General features: G+C 41.5%; 1 protein-coding gene across 2 annotated transcripts in view; it reads left to right on the top strand.

The window, feature by feature from the left end:
- Window positions 1–18,139, top strand: part of TCF7L1 (transcription factor 7 like 1) — a 232,773-nt gene that overhangs the window by 139,606 nt on the left and 75,028 nt on the right. The gene's annotated exons all lie outside the window — the stretch shown is intronic.

The raw sequence follows: 18,139 nt of genomic DNA, 5'->3' as shown, positions 1-18,139 counted from the left end.
TTATATATGGTATACACCTGGAGTTTATGGTGGTATATGGTACCAAATACTGGTCTAAACCTCATTCCTCTAATTTTTCTAGCAATTTTTGTCAGAGAATCCTTCCTTCTCCAGTAGCTGATAATGGTTTTATCAAATATGATTCTTTTTTATGTTTAATTGCTTCTGAGGGTGTTTACCTAATTTGATCAACATTTCTATCTTTTATTCAGTACAAAATTGCTTTTAAGATTACTGCCTTATGGTATAGTCAGAGAGAAATGGTATTGGAGAAAATGAGTTAATATTCATAAAACACTAAATAAATGCTAGCTACTATTATTGCAAATTTAAATTGCTTCCCACTTTTTAATTTTATTTTATTGTTTTAACTTTTTTTGTGTGTGAGGCAATTGGGGTTAAGTGACTTGCCCAAGGTCACACAACTAGTAAGTCTCAAGTGTCTGAAGTCATATTTGAACTCAGGTCCTCCTGAATTCAGGGCCAGTGCTTTATCCACTGCACCACCTAGCTGCCCCCCCCCATTTTTTATGAAAAATTTTGTTTCTCAAGATGGATTTTATTACTGTTTTATATAAATCTCTTAAACAACCCCTTGTTGATTGATTTGAGATAGCATTAAATCTTTGATGTAGTTAATTATCATTTATATATTAGCAGAACCCAACTATGAACAATTCCTCCAATTAAAGTCTTTTTAGTGGATAGAGGTAGATGGGGAAAAAAATCAGTAAAATGTTTTTCAAAATTCACCAAGATAAAAGATGTGCAGAAGGGAACATAAATAAAGCAATTTTAATGCTACTTTGTTAAATATGTTTGTCTATATCTTTTAAAAAAAATTTTGCGTATCAAAAATTTGCAGCTTCTTAAATATCTCTCTTCCCTGTTTTTCATTGTCTACACAAATGTTTGTATTTGTTGTTCATTGTTAAATTCACAAGAATGAGTGCTGGGCTGCTAATATAGTGCTTACTATATGCCAGGCACTGAGCTAAGCACTCAAAAATATTATCTCATTTGATCCTCACAACAGCCTTGCACAGTAGGTGCTATTTTTCCCGTTTCCAGTTTGGGAATCTGAGGCAAACAGATTAAGTGCCTTGCCCAGGATCACATAGCTAGTAATTTATCTGAGGCCATATTTGAACTTGGGTCTTCCTGAGTCCAGGCCCAGCACTATACAATGCAGTGTTTAGTTGACCCCAGGAATACCGACTTTAGAATATTGTCCCACTTACTGGCTGTTCCACCCTGGGCAAAGAATTTAACTTTCCTCAGCCTCAGTTTCCTCATTTGTAAAATGGGGGTATTAATCAACAGTAGTTCTTACCTCACCAGATTGTTATGTGGGCCAACTGAGATCAGGTGCATAAATCCCCTATAGTAATGTCAGGTACTAATTAAACTACTAGCTCTGTCCCTTTTCATTGAGATTTGTAAGGGATGAGTCAGGGTTCCTGGCCAGAGACTGGGGTCCTTCCTTTTGATTTCTTAAAGAGGGTTATTTCCAAGAGGTGTCCGTGCCTCATGAAAAGAGGCACCACATATAACATTTTCCAAATACTTTCTCATAGTCTTCTTGAGTCTTCTCATTTCTAGTCTCACCAGTCACTTTTCTCATGTCTGTGGACCTATCCCTTAAGACATAAAGATCCCTCTACAAAAGTATGCACGTCTCTGGACCATGACAACTACCATTGCAAAGTTAAACACACTTTGTTTTCATGGTCTTACTCAGGATGATGCATGCTGATTTTTGCCCCCATAACATCAAAAATAAATGAAATTTCATATACATTATCTCTCTCATGCCAGCTCTGTGAGATTGGTGGGATAAGCTTCCTTATTTCTACTTTTACAGATGAGGAAACTGAGGCTCAGAGAGGTTGTGACTTGTCTGTGAACAGTGGCAAAGATGATGATGGTGATATAATAATACAACTTAAGGTTTACAAAATGCTTTGTGAATGGTATCTCATTTTATCATCACAATGACCCTGGGACTATTATTATTAGCCCCACTTTTCAGTTAAGAAAATCAAGGCACAGGGGCAGCTCGGTGGATAGAGCACTGGCCCTGGAGTGAGGAGTACCTGAGTTCAAATCTGGCCTCAGACACTTAACACTTACTAGCTGTGTGACCCTGGGCAAGTCACTTAACCCCAATTGCCTCACTAATAAAAAAGAAAATCAAGGCACAGAGATGTTAAATGACTGCCCCAGGGTCACACAGCTAGTAAGAGTTTGAGGCTGGATTTGAAGTCTAGTCTTTCTGTCTTTGGTGCAGAGCTCTGTCCCCTGCATTCCACTGTGCCCCCCCCCCACTAGTGTTAGGAACCAAATATGCTCTATATTCTCTGCATAACATAGGCAGAAGAAAGAGTCTGGTTCTAGAATCAGAGGTTGTTGTTTAGTAGATGAGTTATATCTGACTCTTCATGACCCTACTTGGGGTTTTCTTGGCAAAGATACTGGAGTGGTTTGCCATTTCTCCAGCTCATTTTAAAGAGGAGGAAACCGAGGCAATCAGGATAAAGTGACATGCCTAGGGTCATAAAGCTAGTAAGTGTCTGAAGTCAAATTTGAACTCACATCCTCCTGACTCCAGGGCCAGTGCTCTATCTACTACGTCACCTATCTACCCTTTAGTCAGGAGGCCTGAGTTCAAATTTTACCTTTGATTCTATTACTACCTGTGTGACTTTGGGCGAGGCCCTTAAACTCTCTAGGACTCAACTTCATCATCTGTGAAGTGAATGGGTTGGCCTAGACCATCTCTGAAGACCTTTTAAACTCTATCACTATAATCCAAGTTTGTTAGTGCTAGACATTCACTTGAGGCACAAAAAGTTTAAGGAATTTAGCCAGGATGATGCAAATCACTAGCATAGCCCAATGCCTGGCACATAGTCGGTGCTTAATAAATGTTTGGTAAATTGAATCAAATAGAATCAGTAGCCACGGTTTAGTGGAGTCTTAAACATTGTCCTTTCCAATAAATGGAAAGAAAGGAGACTTCAGCCTCTGTTCCCTAAACCAGAGGCTGAGGAAAACTTTCCAACTGCTCTCGGCATCCAGCAATCTTTATATATTATCGGATTTTTGCATGCAGATCTCATGAGAGTTAGAAAATGTGTTCATTGATCCATTTCACCAATAGGACTCCTGGCTCCCTGCCACCCCTTGAGCCCTGCCTTTTGTACCTCTTAGAGGCCTCTATTCCTTTGGCCTTCTTGGCCTCTCTCTGTTTACCCTCTTGAGGGGCCATATCAAGGGTGAGGTTATGCTAGGCAAACAATCAATCGACATGTCTATAGGTTGGGGGAAGCTGAGAAAAACAAATAACTTGTACCCGTATCACCCTAGGCACACTGGGCCATTAAGATGAGCATGCAGCGCCCACTTTGGGGAGACCTGCTTTCCAATCCTGATTAGCTATGTCACTAATAGGCAAGTTGTCCAATCTCTCTTAACCTTGATTTTTCCAGTCTGTAAAATGAGCATAAAAAGCCCATAGTTTACCATGCAATTCCAATGAAGTGCTTTATTGTAATATCACATAGGTAGAGGTGGATGGACCCTCCGTGGCCCGAAGTCAGGATTTGCACCCGGGACCTCTTCCTGGAGTCAGTTCCATTTCTGTCATGCCACACTTTGCAAAGCACAAGACTTCTGGATAATTGTTGTATCATCTTCACTGTTTATATTATCGTTGCTGTGAGCAAAAAACCAGGCACTTCCAAGTCCTCACCTCATTCACCTCACCGTTCTCTAATTGTTCCAAGAGTCTGTGTCTTGTCTTGCCATTGAGGCTGACAGTTCTTCCAGTGACACCTCACTGTTCTGTCATTTTGCTTCTCTCTGTTGAAATTAGCATAGTTGTCGGCACAGAATAGGTGCTTAGTTTCTCTAAGATCCAGTAAAATTGGGCTTTGTGCTATTGCTCCAACTGCAGACTCCATTTTCAGAAGCAGTCATTGCCTTCTCACTGACCTGGAATGCTCTGCCTCCTGGCGTCCCTGACTTCATTCAAGACATTTTGCAGATCTTTCCCTGTTCTTAGCCCCCTTTCCCAAGTACCTTTGCTCTGAGATGACTTCTACTAACTCTGCACACATCCTGTTGCCATATTGTCTTCCCCACTAGAATGAAAACCCCTTGTGGACAGGAATTGTTTTTGCCTTTCCTTATATCTCTTTGGCTTAGCCCGGTGTCTGCTCCATAGGAAGCCTTGATAAACTGTTGTTGACTGATGGACTTGACAAGGAGCTCTTGCTGAGTTAGTTTCCACAATGGGCTATTCTCTTAAAATAATCCAGTCCTGCTTCTTTCTTGGCTATTTATTCCAGCTGTCACATTTCCACTGTCTGATTGGACTTCCTTTCCTAGTCTCTAACAGTAAACAGAAATTCTGGTGCCCCCAGACAAGGCCCACATACAGGGGGCCTTCAAATCAACTTTTAAACACACATTCAGTGGGGGAAGGGGAGAGGGTAGGTCTGGGGAACATCTGGCAGCTTCCTCTTTTCACTCCATATTCTTGCTAATTAGGTGGGAAACTGTTGTTTCTAAGGCTGAAAAAGTACAGGTTCTGTCAAGCACCCGCTGAATGTCAGCACCCTCAGGCGAAGCTCCAGTCACCCTGCCCTAGTCATGGCTCTGCCCAGACATGATTCCCAATTTTGGAAGGTTGATCTTCTTTCCTTCCTTTTTGGCTCAGAAGAGATGCCTGCCCTCTTCAACCTGGATTCAGGGAAGTGAATGAGGATGCACAGGGCTAAGTACTTTGGCACAATCAGCTTGGTTTTCTCAGTACTCAGAGTCCTGCAAGGAATTATTATTATTATTATTATGTTGTTGTTGTTGTCGTTATCATTGAAAAATATTCTCATCTTGATCCATAATGTTCCTATTGAAGCTGTCCTGGGACGAGTTATTAGCCTACTGTTGTTCTTTCATATTTAGTGATCTATGGGCTCTTGCATAGGTGTTTAAAACAACTGTTCTCAGGGGCAGCTAGATAGTGCAGTGGATAGAGCACCGGCCCTGGAGTCAGGAGTACCTGAATTCAAATCCTGTCTCAGACACTTAACACTTACTAGCTGTGTGACCCTGGGCAAGTCACTTAACCCCAATTGCCTCACTAAAAAAACAAAAAACAAAAGCAAAACAAAACAACTGTTCTCTGTAACTGAGTAAAAGCATTAATGGGTTATTCTCCCTTCCAAAGGCTTACCAAGAGAGGGCACCCTGTGCACCATGTTAGTAATGGACCAGACAACAGGGATCATGAACGTCTCAATCTGTCCCCACCTGGTTTTGATTTTTCCTAATAGGTAGCCACATTTTCAAAGTTTTTAATTCTATGCAGGCTGGAGACTGAGAGTATTTTGCTTGTTGATATCCATTGATGATGGCTTCTTGAGTTTTTTATGGATTGGTGTTATGTGTGGGCAATTGCAGGCAATAATTCCGTCTGTGATAATGATTATTATCATGTTCTGATGGTTGTTATCAACATTAGAAAATACTGCCTTAGAGAAACAGTGCTCCTTAGGGTCTAGAGAGCTAGCTTCCAAGCCATGAAGACATGAGTTCAAGTCTTCCCTTTGTGTGACCCTATTTAATTCACTTAATCCATTAGCATTCTAGGCAGTTTTCTAGGACAAAATGGTTAGGTTAGGCAGCTGCCAACCTCCATACATAGAGGGATTTTCTTCTTATCAATGAGATCACAGATCCACCCCCTATCCCTGTAATCAGTGTTCTCTTGTTCTTATCTTTTTTGGTGAAGAAATTGCTACCCATTATTCTGGTGTATGTGATGTCATGTGGTTGTAGTTATTGTTAACATTATTATTATAAAATTTTATATTATAATAAACAAAAATGATATTGATTATTATCGATAATTATTGAATTATATTTATGGTTATTATGGGATCAATTTTTCTAAACCAAAACTAAGAGCCTTTTATGTTGAGATAAGTTAAGTATCCTATGAAGCCAACAGCCCTCAGTGCATTACTTTGGAAGTCAGAGTATCCAGATTCAGATTCCAGATCCCCTTCCTTCCCTGTGTGACCTTGGTCAAGTCACTCCCACTCTGGGGCCCTCACCTTTCTCCTCTTTAAAGTGATAGGATGGGCAGCTAGGTGGCACAGTGGATAAAGCACCAGCCCTGGATTCAGGAGGATCTGAGTTCAAATTTGGCCTCAGACACTTGACACTTATTAGCTGTGTGACCCTGGGCAAGTCACTGAACCCTCATCCCCCCACAAAACAAAACAAAACAAAACAAACAGAAAAAAGGTGCTAGGATTAGCCTAAATGATCTCTAAAGTCCTTCCCAACCTGCAATCCTAAATCTTTAGTCATATAGGTTGCCTTAGCTCTAAACTGCCCCAGTTCAGTTCAATGTGCTGCTGATTAATAAGAATAACTTCTATTTATATTCTGCATTAGGACTCACCTTGTCTCATTTGAACCCCTCAACTCACCTATGAGTGAGGTGCTAATGTTACTCCCATTTTACTGTTGAGGAAACTGAGGCAGAGTCTGAGTTCAGTGATTACCCAGGTCCCAGAGCTCATCAGTCAGTCAGTATGTACTTTGTGTCAGGCACTGTGTTAAGTGCTGAGGCTTCAGTATCTAAGGTGGAATTTGAACCCAGATCTTCGTTGACCCTTAGTCTGGTGCCTGGGTTACTCTGACCTCCCATTTCTAGTTCCCATAGCTAGCCTTTGCCTGACAGAAAGTTATAACTTCACTCTTCCCAATTTAGCTTAGTTCCTCCATTGGTAAGCCTCTTCTAAATCAGTTGCTTCCCTGAGTTTTTGTACCACAACTGTTCTGGACAGCTGCAGCCTTTGTTGGGGGTAATGCTTCCCCCAGGTCCCGGAGCTGGGTAGGAAGGCTCCAGGCCGAATTCTAGTCGAGTTATTAGACTGATTACCGATGGAATGTAAGATGCAAGGGGGAAATCCTGCCATCCGTGCTATGTTGCCTGTGGGAAGTAATAGATGGTGGGAGCTTTTGCCTTAATCCTGAGGTGAGGTCACTTAGACGTGGAATAGAGCAGGCCGTCGGGGCCAAGGAGGAAGCTTTGGACCCCGCCTGTGGGCTAGAGAGATGACAGATGTTTTCACACATGTGGGCAGGGTGAAATTTCAGCCTCTAGCCGCTCCTGGGCTTTTCAAGGTTAAGCGGTACCTTAAGCTGTCTTTCAGGAAGAGCCAGATTTGACATGCAGTGATTTTTAAAAATTAACTAAAGGCAATTCCCTTAGTTTGTAAGTTGCAGGGAAGGTGCTGACCTGTAAAGGGAGGTTCCCTCATTTGGGACATCTCCATACCACCAAAATCAAAGGTACTGGGTCTATCCTTTCTAATACTGGTTCTAGATAGATGAGGAGTTGAAATTACAACCATCCTCCCTGTCACCAAGCTTCCCAACCTCTGAGTCATTCTTCAGATTCCCACCATATCCAATCAATTGTCAAGTCCCTTCTTGCCTCCCTCCCCATGTCCAATCAATTGTCAGGACCTTTTTTGCTTCCCTCCCCATATCCAATCAGTTATCAAGAGCCTTCTTGCCTCCCTACCCGTACCCAATCTATTTTTAAGACTTTTCTTATCTCCTTCCCTATGTCCAATCAATTGTCAAGACCTTTCTTACCTCCCTCCCCATATCCACTCATTTGTCAAGACCCTTCTTGGGGGCAGCTAGATGGTGCAGTGGATAGAGCACCGGCCCTGGAGTCAGGAGGACCTGAGTTCAAATGTGGCCTCAGACACTTAACACTTACTAGCTGTGTGACCCTGGGCAAGTCACTTAACCCCAATTGCCTCACTAAAAAAAAAAATAAAAAAGACCCTTCTTGCCTCCCTCCCCAAGTCTAGTCAGTTGACTTCTATTCCCTTAATTAGTTGACTTGCCCAAGGACACATTCCTGGTAGGTGTTTGAGGTAGGATTCAAACTAAGGTCTCCTTGACTTCAAATGAGATGTTCTCTCCACCATACTGCTCATGCTGCCTCTGCCCTTGGGCCCCATTCCCACATGACCTCTCTTTGTAGCAAATTTTAAAAATTAAACCAATCCTGTGGACAAATGACTCTCATCTGGCAGATTTTTGTTTGCTTGCTTTTTAATGGATTGCAAGTGAATAGTATGATTTGTTATGCAAAAAGAGCCACTCCATCTTGGACTTCATTTAGGCAGATACAAATCTGGAATATTCCCCCCACCCCATCACACACACCTTTCTGAGTGGAAAAATATAGAGTTCTTTGTCAGTTCTCCAGGTCACAGATGGTTCCTTACAATTCATCAATTTCCCTTTTTTTTTTTTTTAGTGTTGACTATATTTAGATGATTGTAGTTGTATTTTTTGTTTATTCTGTTCTTGCTTTCTTCAAGTTGCATCACTTCATACAAGTCAAATGAGATGACATGTGAAGTGCTTAGCAACTTTTAAAGCACTATGCAAATGCTTCCTCTTATGATTGTCTTCCCATTTTTTCCTTTTTAAATTAAAAAAAATTTTTAATTTATGGAACAAAACAAGCATTTCTATAACATAGTATAATTAAAAAATATTGCAGATTTTTCTCTGAATTCCTTACATTCTTATTCTTATTCTGGAATAGCATTCTGAATTCCTTACATTCTTATTCTGGAATAGCATTCTGCGATTTTCATATGCCACATTTTGTTCAACCATTCTCCAATCAGTACTTTACTTATTTTGTTTCCACTTTTTTTTTTTTTGCTACTACCAACTTAGGTAAATATACAAGCATATATTTGGCACTTACTATATGCCTGATGCTGTGCTTAACACTGGGGATACAGGGACAGCCAAAACACTGTGCTTAATATTTTTATACATAGGACCATCTCTTTGTGGTACTTGGCTAGTAGTGAGGGTCTCTGAATCAAAAGGTGGGAATAGTTTTAGTGACTTGAATTGTATAATTCCAAATTGATTTCCAAAGTAGTTGGACCAATTGACAACTCTACCAAAAATGTATCTGTTTTTCCACCAAGGACTCCAACATTAACTTTCATTTAAAAAATCACCATCTTGGCTATTTGATGGATGAAAGGTCAAAATCTCAGCAGGAGAATTACTTTTCCTTTGCTTCTCTACTGGGATGGCCAGCCTGCCATTATGTGGAACCAAATCATGGTTGTTTCCCAAACAGAAATGGTGCCATTTTTGCCCAATTCATGTTAGTATCCTTACATGGAATTAATGACTACTTTCTTTTTTGTTTGTTTGTTTGTTTTCATGAGGCAATGAGGGTTAAGTGACTTGCCCAGGGTCACACAGCTAGTAAGTGTTAAGTGTCTGAGGTCGGATTTGAACTCAGGTACTCCTGAATCCAGGGCCTGTGCTTCATCCACTGCGCCATCTAGCTGCCCCTAATGACTACTTTCTAAGGATGCAATTTTTAAAAGTTTCCTTCATTGCCAAAGCAATTCATTCGTGGTGTTAGGATAACAATGACCCTATATTTGTCCCAGGGCCAAGAAGCTACTTTTCATTTTTCTCCCCTATGCCTGAATCATTGCAAATGTAGTGTCATTTTATGAGCTATTTAACAGACTCTAAGTTCATGGAAAAGCACTCCCTGTGAAGAATAAGGGTTCCTCATGAGGACCCACCCAAATTCTTTCCATTTTTTATAGTAACTGTCCTTGCTCCATCTCCCTCCCCTGATGTTACTTACTGGTTGTCTTTTGAAAGGATAAGTAGAAGAATTCTTTATTATGGCTTTCTTCCCACCATGAAACCAGTATAGTCAGAATTATTCCAAGCTAGAACCCAAAAGTTAAATTTCCCATATCCTGTTGGAAGAAATGATTGTTAAAGCTAGAACTTTTGCTTGTCTTACATTCTTTTCCTCCAGCATTCAAAGGATCATACATTCAGATCTGAGCAAAATTCTAGGGTAGACGTAGTCCAACACTCATTTTACAAATAGGAAATTGAGACCGAGAAAGGTGAAGTATCTTGTGCCAGGTCACCCAGGTAAGGTATCGAAGATATGATCGGAACATAGGTTCTATGACTGTTCGGCCATCACAGTTGATCGTCGATAGTGAAGAGTGACCCCTTTGGTGGTCCAGTAATACCTAATGACATGTCAGAAGGTTTTGTTACCTACATTTGTAATCAAAGGACTTGCTAAATTTCCATCAGAGGTAACTAAAAATAAGATGTAGGGGCAGCTAGGTGGCGCAGTGGATAGAGCACCAGCCCTGGAGTCAGGAGTACCTGAGTTCAAATCTGGCCTCAGACACTTAACACTTACTAGCTGTGTGACCCTGGGCAAGTCACTTAACCCCAATTGCCTCACTAAAAAAAAAAAATAATAAGATGTAATTTTCTTCCCTATCCAAGTATAAAGATAGCCCCTACCCCCAAATCTAACCATATTTTAAAAAACATCTGCTAGAGGCTGTCTTATCCATCTCTCTCCCATTTTTCAAATGTGACACTTGACATAAGAAGGAGTAAAGTTTCTAATATTAGGAAGGTTAGAAAAACCTAGACCATTGAGATAATATTTGTAGAGTGCTTAGTACAATGCCTTTGAAACACAGCAGGCATTTAATAAGTGCTTGATCCCTTCTCCTTCCCCTTCGTTGTGTTTTGTTTTGTTTTGTTTTTAGGGTGTCTAGACAAATATTGTCATCATCCTCCAAATGGGCAAAAGTAACATCCTGTTGAAGTTGTGAGGATTTGAAAAGTGTTTTTTGATTTGGAGCCTAGCTGTGGGGTGGTTTTCTCTTGTCTCTCTTCCCGGGAGTTCTGTGGGATTGGCATTTAGCTGCTGCTGAATTATATTTCTTTGTGAACATGCACATTCACATTGGTCGATCCCTCATGTGGCATGCTTGGATGGCATTCCCCAAACATGTTATTTGTTACTAAAACTGCCATATTGTGGGGGATGGGATGCTGTTATGAATTCCCCAGATGCAGTGACCCTAATTGCAACCATACAGGTCATTCTGGCCAAGCACAGACAGAAAAGGCTCTGAGGCCGGTTGTTCCTTGGTAAATGTAATGAGATTATAAGAAATCTCCCAGTGCTGGCTATGGAACCCATTATTTTCTAGCCTATTCTAATATTGAGATACTAATTTATTTAAAGGGAAGGGGGAAAGGGACCTGTCCCTTAGTGACATTGCCAAAAATTCATTGTTTTAAAAATTGGAAGTAGACAAAATGCTGATCATTAATGAACTCCAAATATTGATCTCATATTTTAAAATTAGGATCATCTATTGACCCTTCCCTTTTCTTGATGAGGCACAGTGTGGACGTAGTAGGTAGAGTTTTGGACCAAGGTCAGGAATACCTGGGTTTTGTTCCTGCCCCTCTGGCTTACTCTCTGTCACCCCTGTCGAGTCACCCTCAATAGGACTCATTTTCCCCATGTGTAAAATGAATGGGATTGAACTTGATGGCCTCTGAGGTTCCATAGTGCTCTAGTTTCATAATCCAGTGATTAACATCTCACATGTTATGGTGCTTTAAGGTGGCTACACAGCGAGGTCAGGCAGTGGATAGAGTGCCAGACCTGAAGTCAGGAAGACCTGAGTTCAAATCTAGCTTCCAATACTTCTAGGTGTTTGACCCTGGGCAAGTCAAATTAACCTCTGTTTGCCTCAGTCTCCAAAACTGTAAAATGGGGATTGTAACAACAGCTACCTCCCTTGGTTATTGTGAGGATCTAATGAGCCTTTGTAGGCACTTTGCAGGGACTTTATCAATGCTTATTCCTTGTTAAGGTTTCCAAATTACTTTATATGGATTGTCTCTTTTGATCTCTTGGGAACCCAGCAAGTCACTTGACCCTGAGCCTCAGATCCTTCATCTGTTCATTGGGGATCATCATACGTGTATTCATTGAACCAGCATTTATTAAGTACCTACCGCATTCCAGGCACTGTGTACTAAGCACTGCAGATACGAAAAAAAAGCAACCCAAAAAATGCCCCTTCTCTCTCTCTCTCTTTTTTTTTTTTTTGAGTCAGGGCAATGAGGGTTAAGTGACTTGCCCAGGGTCACACAGCTAGTAAGTGTCAAGTGTCTGAGGCTGGATTTGAACTTGGGTCCTCCTGAATCCAAGGCCAATGCTTTATCCACCGTGCCACCTAGCTGCCCCCAAAATGCCCCTTCTCTTAAGGATCTTAAGTCCAATGAGGGAGACAGCAGGCAAACAACAACGTGCAAAGAACAGTATACAGGATAAATTGTGGGTAGCGTCAGAGAGAAGGCACAAAAGTTAAGGGGGGTGTGCCTCTCTTCCAGCATTGTTGGAAGACTCCTCAATTTCAAACCGAGAGGAACCTCAGAGGCCCAACTAGTTCAAACACTTGGATCTACAGAAATAGAGGGCAGGGCACAGGGATGTTCCTTTGATTTCATCAAAACCCAGTGTTCTTTTCACCAGGCTACTGGACACCCTCCCCACCCTGCTCCATTACCATCCATGTTAATTTGGGGAGGTGGCAGCCAGCTTGTCAGTAGTGGTTTCAGGAAGTGCCATTACCCCTCACCCACCACTTAGGTTCCTGTATTAGGGGTGGTTTGACACCCTTTGTTCTTATTACCTCAGTGTGGTCCCCAGGCACCATGAAACTGCCCACCAATGGCTAACGACTGATTCCTGTTGCTGGCAGACATAGCCGAGCCAAGCAAGTAAGCCTTGGGCACCAAGCCAAGAGAATTCTTGGCTCCAGTGTCGAACCCCAACGTGAGTGATATTGTCAAATCCCAGAGTTGAAAAGCAGGATTTGCAAGGGCCCTCTGAGGGCACACATTAGGATACCGGGTCAGAGAGTTGAAGTGACCTCCCCAAAGTAATCCAGCTAGTGGTTGTGGTAATAATAGTAAGTATTTATAAGGCACTTTAATAATAATAGTAATGATAGCTAGTGTTTATATTAAGTGATATTATAACTAGCATTTATACTGAGGTTTATAAAATGCTTTACATATGTTAACTCATTTGATCTTCACAACGACTCTGGGAGAGGTCAGTGCTATTATTATCTCTATTTGACAGATCCGGAAACTGAGGCTAAGAGAGATTAAATAACTCACCCACTAGGGTTACACTGCTTGTAGGTTTCCCAGGAAGGATTTGAACCTAGCTTTTCCTGATTACAAGTCCAACATTCTATGCCTCACAACAGATAAATGTGTTATCTCATTTGATCCTCACGAAGTCCCTGTCAGGGAGACCCTGTTATTTATTTCCATTTAACAGAAAAGGAAACTGAGGCACAGAGGAGATGAAATGACTGGTCCAGGGTCACACAGCTAATTAAGCATCTGAAGCGGGGTTTTTAACACAAGTCTTCCCAAAAGCCAAGTTCAGCTTTCTTTCTACCAGTAGTAACAGGGGCATAGTTTGACCCTTGGTGCTCTAGCTTCAAATCCAGTGATCTTTCCCCTGCTCGGTGTGAATTCCCTCCTCCTTAACAGACCTAGCCTAAGGATGGATTTTCCTTTCCCTGCCAGGAATGAGAGCTGCTCTGGGGCTGGTCCAGCAGCCATGTGTATCCTCTCCCATCTACAATCCTGTGGGCGCTTCGTAAATACTTCTTGACTGACTTGCCTCCTTTCCTGCTGAGAAATCCAGAGAGAGCTGAGTAGGGGAAAGGGGACCACAGGCTTTGGTCAGCTTCCATTTGTTTGCCTCTCTCCTCCTTCCCTTCCCAAGTGGAGGGAAGCTGTGCCCAGCCCGGCCTCGAATCATTTGCAGGGCAAGGCATTTGGAGCTCAATTGGAAAATGGGATTTTGGTCATGCACTCATTGTGATTTCTTTCTTTGGGATGCCCACTGGGAAGGGCAGCTGCTGAAGGAGAGAATCCATCTTGATAATGACCCATGGCTTAAAACTGATTGATCCTGTGATAGCTTTGAGAGGAGAGTGAAGGGTCTGAAGTGGGGACTTCTGCAGAGAATCCGAATCTTTTACAGATCTGTGGGTCTCATCTCCCTCAGACCTCCCGACACCAACATCATCATGCTCCTTCCTCTTTCCCTCTCCACTGTCTGTCTCTTTCTCTCTCTCACTGTCTCTCACTCACCTCTCCCTCTCTCCCCTTTTTCTCTTTCCCTCTCTCCCCCCCTTTCCTCCTTCCCTTTCTCTCCACCCTCTTCCCTTATCCCTAGGGCTTCTTCTCCATATCGTTGACGTGTGCCAGGAAAAGGCGAGTTTGCTCCAAGGCCCTGTGTGCATGCCAAACGTGTCTTCTCCTCTTGGCACGGCGACCAGGTGAACTCCATTTCCTCAGGGGCTCTGCAATCTTTTCTGGAGCCTGAGAGATTTGTGTCACCTCCAGGGCTCCTGGGCACAGAGCCCTAGCAAAAGTCATTTCCTCTCTATAGCCCAGCCCAGGGTGGGGCATGTCTTCTCTTCCAGTTTTTACAAGTTGGCCTCCAGCCAGGCCAGGCCTTCCTTCCCCATTGGTTGCCTAGTGTCCAAGCTGGGGGGTCGATTTGGGGGGAGGGGGTAGAGAAGGGACAGGCCACTATGCTACCCTTTAGCTACTTAGAAAACTGTAGGAAAGAGTAAAGAGGGGAGGGGTCAGGATGCATGGAAAAGTTAGAGAACTAGGCGGAGAGGCAGAGAAGCCGACCTTCCCCAGCCCGGCCCCTCCAGGGGCCTCCAAAGGCCATCTCTCTTACTCTAGTTTAGTAATCACACTCTCTGTTGACTTTTTTCTGAAAATCTAAAGGAACTCGTGATTTCCACAGCTGCTTCTATCTCTGAGCCATTGGCAAGGAAGATTCTTTTAACTACAGAAAGGGAAACTGAGGCATAGAAAGACTAACAGAAAGTTTGGTTTTCACAAGAACTCTCTGGCCCAGTTATTGAGGAGATAACACTTCACAGACTAATTCTTCTCTTGGGTTTTTTTGGGGTTTGGTTTCCATACCGGGAGCTACCTTTCTATAAAGGACAGTGTTTAGGAATGGGATTATCTTTCAGAAGCCCATTGGTTATAAGAACCTGCATTTTCCTTGGATAGATGTGGGGGGGAGGGTTTAGAGGTGAAGAATACCACATTATATCAGACTTGATTAGCGGATTTTTATTTTTGCTTAAGTGTTTTTCTTTGTTCATTGGGTGGGGGTAGATCCAGAAATGACATTGATGTAAAAACAGAAGTGATCAATAAAAAAAAAAATTAAACTACCCTCCTGCCTAAGGAATAAGCCCCTCAACTCTAGGGATCGCTTGGAAACAATTTAGGGGGAGATGCTCTTTTCAATTACTCATACACATGCACCACCTATTCAGAAACTCCCTCATAATGACAGGTGAGTTACCCAGTTTTTATGACAACAAAAACTAGCCTTCCCTCCCCCAGAGAGGAAATCCCTCCCCACAAAAAAAACACAACAACCCCAAAACCAAATTCTACATCTGCAAACACATAAGAATTGAATTCTTCTCTATTTATGCTTGCATTGAAATCAATTATGAAATATCAAACATGTCACAATGCCTTAAGTGAGGTTGTGAAGAGACCTGTTTAATTTTGTTTAAACCACATTTTGTTCTGTTGGATGGGTTCACTGTGTCTGACCCCTTTAAGAATCTGGTCTATATCTTTCACACACAGGGAGTAGCCCTGAATGGATAAATTAGGAACAGCTGGGTGCAAGATAATTACGGACAGGCCTTTTAAAAAGGCTGTTGGGAGCCACCCAGGAAAGGAGAAAGTAAAGGTATTTTCTACATAAATAGCAGATAAATATGAAATAGACATCTAGTATCTGTATCCTAAAATTCAGCCTTCAAGGATATTTTTCAACAAGTTATATCCCATTCACATATCACAATCATGCACAATTCCTTGAATAATGAAACAATAGGGGCAGCTAGGTGGTACAGTGGATAGAGCACCGGCCCTGGAGTCAGGAGGACCTGAGTTCAAATCTGGCCTCAGACAGTTAACACTTACTAGCTGTGTGACCCTGGGCAAGTCACTTCACCCCAATTGCCTCACTAAAAAAAAAAAAGAAAGAAAGAAAGAAACAATAAAGTTGGCCTTGTTTGGAAACTTTCTGATCATTAACATCCAGGGAGGTAGAGATCCATGAGCTCAGCACAGGTAAGCCTCCTCTGTCTTGGAGGCCATCCGGTGTGAGCCAACAGGAAAGACAGGTTTTTTATATAGGGTGAAATCCTCCAAATTCTCCTGAACTCTGATAACCTCATGTTAAGTCCATTGAGCCCCAGAATGGTTTTGAGCCTCCTAAATGGGGTTCCATTATTCCTTAAAAGAATTCAGCATAACCAGCCACTCAGGAAAAACCAACTGGATGAAGTTTGCCTATTGTTCAGACCATTATATTTAGTTAGATGGATTGTCCCTATAACGTGGGCAGCCACTGAAGATGGTCAGTCAGCTAGACCCACAATTGACAAATTGTGTTGGATTGCCTTTTGGGCGGGGGTGGGAGATTCTACAGAGCTCATCATGACAAGCTTCTTGCTGAAACAAAGGCCCGTGTTTTTCCCATCCCCATTCTTTCTGTGGCAATATAGTCTACAAGTCATAGAATACCACAGTCCCAAAAGGACTGATTTTTTTTTTGTCTTACCCAAAGGGACAAAGAAGATACCCGTGTCTATGACAGATTACTATGGAAAAACAGTTCAGAAGATTCTCAAGGCTATCCTCAGACATGCAGGTGTCTGCAAAAGGAAGCATACTGGATGGCAGAAATTAGGCATAGACCAACATCTTACACCTTATACTAAAATAAGATCAAAATGGGTACATGATTTAGACATAAAAGGTGATACTGTAGATAAATTAGGAAAGGCAGGAATCGTTTACCTTTCAGATCTTTGGAAAGGAGAACAGTTTATTACCAAACAAGAGATAGAGAATATTATGAAATGCAAAATGAATGATTTTAATTACATTAAATTAAAAAGATTTTGTACAAACAGAAGCAATGCATCCAAAATTAGAAGGGAGACAGAAAACTGGGAAACAATTTTTATAGCCAGTACTTCTGATAAAAGCCTCGTTTCTAAAATATATAGGGAACTAAATCAAATTTATAAGAATCCAAGTCATTCTCCAATTGAGAAATGGTCAAAGGATATGAACAAGCAGTTTTCTGATGAAGAAATCAAAGCTATCTATTGCCACATGAAAAAATGCTCTAAATCACTATTGATTAGAGAAATACAAATTAAAACAACTCTGAGGTACCACCTGACACCTATCAGATTGGCTAATATGATAAAAAAAGGAAAATAATAAATGTTGGAGAAGCTGTTGAAAAATTGGAACACTAATGCATTGTTGGTGGAGCTGTAAACTGATCCAACCATTCTGGAGAGCAATTTGGAATTATGCCCAAAGGGCTATAAAGCTGTGCATACCCTTTGACCCAGCAATACCACTATTGGGTCTTTTCCCCAAAGAGATCATAAAAAAGGGAAAAGGCCCCACATGTGCAAAAATATTTATAGCTGCTCTTTTTGTGGTGGCAAGGAATTGGAAATTGAGGGGCTACCCACCAATTGGGGAATGGCTGAACAAGTTGTGGTATATGAATGTAATGGAATTCTATTGTGCTGTAAGAAACAATGAGCAGGCGGATTTCAGAGAAACTTGGAAGGACTTAATGAACTGATGATGAGTGAGATGAGCAGAACCAGGAGAACATTGTACACAGTATCATCAACATTATGCGTTGATCAACTGTGGTAGACTTGATTCTTTTCAGCAAGATAGTTCCAAATGACTCATGATGGAAAAGGTTCTCCAAATCCAGAAAAAAAAGAACTGTGGAATATGGATGCAGATTGAACCATACTATTTCTTTTGGGTTTTGGTACTGTTGTTTTTCTTTTTTAGGGTTTTTCCTTTTTGCTCTCATTCTTCTAACATGACTAATGCAGAAATATCTTTAATGTGATTGTACATATATAACCTAGATCAGATTACTTGCTGTCTTGGGGAAGGAGGGAAAGGGAGGGAGAAAGAAAAATTTGAAACTAGAAATCTTATAAAAACAAATGTTGAAGACTATCTCTGCATGTAACTGGAAAATAATAAAATACTTTTATAATTT

The sequence above is a fragment of the Dromiciops gliroides genome, chromosome 2 (assembly GCF_019393635.1).
Source record: "Dromiciops gliroides isolate mDroGli1 chromosome 2, mDroGli1.pri, whole genome shotgun sequence".
NCBI lineage: Eukaryota > Metazoa > Chordata > Mammalia > Microbiotheria > Microbiotheriidae > Dromiciops > Dromiciops gliroides.
This window is presented reverse-complemented; position numbering and strand designations above follow the sequence as displayed.